Source organism: Piliocolobus tephrosceles, unplaced genomic scaffold (genome assembly GCF_002776525.5).
Source record: "Piliocolobus tephrosceles isolate RC106 unplaced genomic scaffold, ASM277652v3 unscaffolded_34107, whole genome shotgun sequence".
In the NCBI taxonomy this organism is placed as follows: domain Eukaryota; kingdom Metazoa; phylum Chordata; class Mammalia; order Primates; family Cercopithecidae; genus Piliocolobus; species Piliocolobus tephrosceles.
The window spans coordinates 1-5834 of record NW_022317763.1 but is presented as its reverse complement, the minus strand read 5'-3'; positions in this window follow the sequence as shown (position 1 = coordinate 5834).

Genomic DNA, 5834 nt, shown 5'->3' with positions numbered 1-5834 from the left:
AAGAGGGCAGGAGCTTAGGCTGACAGCCGGGTGGATGGTGGAGCTCTCGTCTCTGAGAAACTCATTCATAGGAAAAAGCAAATAAGTACCAATCGTGTCATCGTTTGTTGAGAAGACATTGAATGAAAAAAGAAACATGAGCGGAGTTGCGGGGCCTGGGTGGTGCCAGCTTCAGCTTCGGGCGCTGACTTGGTTCTCTGCCCCCATCCCGATGGTGGCCAACAACTCAGCCTCAGCTGCAGGCTGAACACCCGGCAGTTCGTTCCCGAGCAATGTCCCCTCAAGAACGGCCTGCATGGGAGTGTCCAGAAAGGGCAGAGGGTCCCCTGTGGCCCTGGGGGTAATCGCAAGCTGGAAGCTGCCGGCGGTCGGAAGGGATGGAGACGTGAACTGAGGGGTGTTTGTAAGGAACCCGTCCAGCAGGACACACGGGGACTAGAGCTGCAGGTGTCCACATGGATAAGGGGCAGGGCCGCTCCCTCCCCCGTATAAATCTTTCTCAAATACCTGCACGGCCAGGCCTCCCCACCACCCCTTCTTATTTTTCTCCATTGCACTCTTTTTTTTTTGAGACGGAGTCTGGCGCTCTGCCACCCAGACTGGAGTGCAGTGGCCAGATCTCAGCTCACTGCAAGCTCCGCTTCCCGGGTTTACGCCATTCTCCTGCCTCAGCCTCCCGAGTAGCTGGGACTACAGGCGCCCGCCACCTCGCCCTGCTAGTTTTTTTTTTTTTTTTTTTTTTGTATTTTTAGTAGAGACGGGGTTTCACCATGTTAGCCAGGATGGTCTCGATCTCCTGACCTCATGATCCGCCCGTCTCGGCCTCCCAAAGTGCTGGGATTACAGGCTTGAGCCACCACGCCCAGCCTGCACTCTCTCTTTTTTGAGACAGAGTTCCCCTCTGTTGCTCAGGCTGGAGTGCAGTGATGTGATCTCGGCTCCCTGCAACCTCTGCCTCTCAGGTTCAAGCAATTCTCCTGCCTTAAACCTCAGAGTGGCTGGTACTACAGGCACCCGCCACCACACCCAGCTTATTTTGTATTTTTAGTAGAGACGGGGTTTTGCCATGTTGGCCAGGCTGGTCTCAAACTCCTGAATTCAGATGATCTGTCCACCTCCTAAAGTGCTGGGATTACAGGTGTGAGCCGTCACGCCCAGCCCCCATAGCACTTTCTAAGGCACTTCATCCTTTGCCTATTGACTGCTTCTCTCCTCTGCTAGAGTTCAGCTTCCACGAGGACACAGTTTGGTCTGCCTTGTTCACAGCTGTATCCTCAGGACCAAGAACTGTGCCTGCCACATAGGAGGGGCTCCCAAAGTGCTTGCTGAATGAATAGACAGGTGTTTACCTCTGGGTGGGGTCCAGGAGGGGCTGGAGAGGGTTCAAAGGAACGGGTGCTGTGCCATTGTTTTAGCTGTGTGATGGGTGCACAGGTTACTGTTATTAAGACTACTTTCTTATTTAAACATACATATATGGGCTGGGCACCGTGTTTTGCGCCTGTAATCCCAGCATTCCGGGAGGCCTAGGCGGGTGGATCACTTGAAGCCAGGAGTTTGAGACCAGCCTGGCCAACATGGTGAAACCCCATCTCTACTAATAAAGTACAAAAAAATTAGCCAGGTGTCATGGCGGGCACCTGTAGTCCCAGCTACTCAGGAGGCTGAGAGGCATGAGAATGGCCTGAACCAGGGAGGCAGAGGTTGTGGTTAGCTGAGATGGTGCCACTGCACTCCAGCCTGGGTGACAGAGCAAGACTCTGTCTCAAAAAATTAAACAAAAAAACACTAAACTATACATATATGATATACCAACAAGATTTGTATGGGGGGGCCTAAACTACCTGATTTTAAAGTTCACATGGAAAAATTACACAGGCAAGAATAGCAGGAGATCAGGCACCTGTAATTCCAGCACTTTGGGAGGCCGAAGTGGGAGGATCGCTTGAGACCAGCCTGGGTAATGGAGCAAGACCCCATCTCTACACAAAAAGCTGAAAGATTCGCCAGTCATGGTGGCACACGCCTGTAGTCCCAGCTACTGGGAAGACTGAAGTGGGAGGGTTAAGCCAGGGAGGCAGAGGCTGCAGTGAGCCGAGATCCTGCCACTGAAATCCAGCCTGGGCAACAGAGCAAGACCCTGTCTCAAAAAAGGAAAAGAAAAAAAGACTAGTAGAAAAACTCTGTAAAAGAGCCATGAAGGGAGACGGTCCCGTCAGATATGAAAATCCTCAGGGTAGGCACGATGGCTCACGCCTGTAATCCCAGTACTTTGGGAGGCCAAGGCAGGTGGATCACCTGAGGTCAGGAGTTTGAGACCAGCCTGGCCCACATGGTGAAACCCCATCTCTACTAAAAATACAAAAATTAGTCGGGCATGGTGGGAGACACCTGTAATTCCAGCTACTTGGGAGGCTGGGGCAGGAGAATTACTCGAACCTGGGGTGCGGAGGTTGCAGTGAGCTGAGATCGTGCCATTGCACTCCAGCTTAGACAACAAAAGCAAGACTCCATCTCAAAAGAAAATCCTCTGTCGGGCCTCAACTTAAAGCGTGTGGTACAGTACGATCATAGACAGGCAATCAGACAGACCCAAGTACAGATGGGCGTTCAGTGTCTGACCAAGGCAGCCCCTTACGTGAACAGGGTAAAGACAGACTTGTCTAAAAATGGCATTAGGCAGCTGAGGAGCCATCTGGAAAAACATGAAGTCAGATTCAAACCTCACCCTGTACACCAGATAAGAATCCAATGTAGTAAATATTTAAATGCAAGTACCAGACCCAAAATAGTATTAGTGTCAAGCATGACCTTTTAACTATGACTCAAATTCCAGAAGCCATACAAAAGACATATTTTCTTTTCTTTTTTGAGACGAAGTTTCACTCTCATTGCCCAGGCTGGAGTGCAATGGCGTGATCTCGGCTCACCGCAACCTCCACCTCCCGGGTTTAAGCAATTCTCCTGCTTCAGCCTTCCAAGTACCTGGGATTACAGGCATGCGCCATCACGTCCAGCTAATTTTGTATTTTTAGTAGAGACGGGGTTTCTCCATGTTGGCCAGGCTGGTCTCGAACTCCCAACCTCAGGTGATTTGCCCACCTCAGCCTCCCAAAGTGCTGGGATTACAGGCATGAGCCACTGCGCCCGGCCTAGAAATCTACCTTTACATAAAATATTTCCATTTAAAATAAGGGCCTTTGTGCCCTTCCTCCAAAAAATAAAAAGAGCACAATAAAAAATAAATAAAATCTGGGCAATCTATTCAAAATTCCTCCCATACCAAATGTTTTTGTTTAAACCGCACAAGTTAAACAAATGATACCTGCAACCTGAATGCAGCCCAGCTTATGATGAAGACTTGAACCATGCCCACAGCATGGGGCTTCAGGACTCAGGTGTTTTTGTTTTGTTTTCTTTTTAAGACAGGGTTGGCTGGGCACGGTGGCTCACACCTGTAATCCCAGCACTTTGGGAGGTCGAGGCAGTAGGATCACTCGAGTTCAGGAGTTCGAGACCAGCCTGGGCAACATGGTGAAACCCCATCTCTATGAAAAAATATAAAAATTAGCCAGGTGTGGTGGTGCACACCTGTGGTCCCAGCCACTCAAGAGGTTGAGGTAGGAGGATTGCCTGATCCCATGAGGCCGAGGCTTCAGTGAGCCAAGGTCATGCCACTGCATTCCAGCCTGAGTGACAGACCAAGACCCTGATTTTTAAAAACAAAAACCAAAACAAAACCAAAAAAACACAGGAAAAAGACAGGGTCTTGCTAGAGTGCAGTGGCACAATCATGGTTCACTGAGGCCTCCGACTCCTGGGCTCATGGGAGTCTCCCGCTTCAGCCTCCCAAGTAGCTGGGAGCATAGGTGCGCCGCCATGGTGATGCCGTTTAATTTTGAATTTTTTGTAGGGATAGGGATGTCTCCCTATATTGTCCAGACTGGTCTTGAACTCCTGCCTCAAGTGATCCTCCCACCTGGCCTCCCAAAATGCGGGGATTACAGGCATGTGTGAATATGATTGGCCAGGGGCCAGATACTGACACAGACTATCCCTCTGTCCTTAGGGTGCCGCAGGCAGAGTGGGCTCCTCCCTCCTTCATGGGAACACGTCAAAATGGTTTCCACAAAGCCAGTATTGTGGGGCTCGAACTTAGATGAGAAGATCAAGACCTCATCTCCTCTGCTCTCTCCCCATCCTGCACCACCCGCTCACACCTCCAGGCCTGTCCTGCCAGCTCTGTTCTCCTCCCGGAGTCCGTGGGAGCAGCTCCCGCACCTGCACTGCTTTGCTCAAAAGTCACCTTCTCATGAGGCCCACCCAGACCCTCCTATTCAAAAGAGGAAGTGGAGCTGCAGCCTCTCCAGCAATGCTCGCTGCCCTCCTGACTCTGCCTCCTCCACGAGCCCTCCGCTCCTCACGCGCTCTGTAACCCATCCAGAGAACCTCACAGACAAGCCAACGGGCTCCAGAGGCTCCCAGTAGCCAGAGAGGCGGGAACAGATTCTCCCTCACAGCCCTCGGAAGGAACCAGCCCTGCCAAGGCCTTGACCTTGGACCGTGAACTCTGGAACTGTGGGGAAACGTGTCTTGGTGGTTTAAGCTCCAGATTCTGGAGGGATCAGGTTGGATGATGGGGGTGGGAGAGGATAGAATGTGAACTCTCAGGTGCTCTGGGGCTGGAGGGAAGGATTTGGGAGGAAGTGACATCGTCCTTGAGGCATTGGGTGGGGGTCTGGGTACTGTCTTCTTTTAGGTTATTTCCTTCGTTTACAGCAGCTGGGTCCCAAAAGGCCATAACTGCTGTAGAGGGCTTGTCCGCACACAACGTTCCAGCCAGCTTCCCCAGACTCGGGGGTCACCTCCTTCTCAGCCCTCCCTCTTGCCTGTTCCCTCACCCCCCTGACACCCACATAGGGGTTCCTGGTCAGCATCCTGCATTCACTGTTTCCTGTGACCTGGGCCTAATCAGATTCCCCGGCCTCATCACAGATTAGCTCACTTCTGTGCCTGGGGCTCCCGAGGTCAGCCATCTGTGAAGCATGTCCAGGAAGCCTGGGCCCGGGGTGCTTGACCTCCCCTCCCCATGATGGGTTTCCAGGGAAGCGAGATAAAGGTTCAGAGATGATCACAAAGACCCAACAGGTCCCAAACTGGCAACTGAGGCCAAAACAGCCCACAGGTGCCGCTCTTTAGACCCTCATATCCATTTCTGGATTCATGACACCTAAATATCCACAACTCAGCAGATCAACTGCAGAGCTGAACAACTGGAAATTCTGGCCACACAAGACTGAATTCCCACTTGATTAGCACTGGCCCAGCTGCCTGCCACGGTGGGCTGGCTCCAGCTTCAAAGACCCTACAAATCCCATAGCCTCCCTCCCAGCCGGCATGGTGGACTCCACAACACGCCCCCCCCCCCCCCCCCCCCCCCAGGTGCGGGAGTTTCTGACCCCTGCATCACTCAGCACTTTATAAAGGGAAGGCACATGCCCACCTCGCCTGATCCGATGAGCGCAAAAAACCCAAGACCTTGCTTGTCACCTGAGCAAACAAGGGGAGTTTAAAAGGGAAAGGACTGTCCCAGGTTCACCCAGTGGGCAGTGTCGGGAAGCCAGGCTATTTCGCCCAACTCAGCACATTTTCCATCCGACGACACCATCTCCCCCTCCAGCTGTTCCCTCACCCTGGGAGAGCTGCCTCCCGGACCACCCCTCTGGAGGGGGCCCCGCCACCAGTCTCTTCTAGAACACTGTGTTTCCTTCGTTACATCCAGAGAACGTCTAACCGCTCATGTGCCTGTTGACCGGTTTATCATCTGCTTCTCT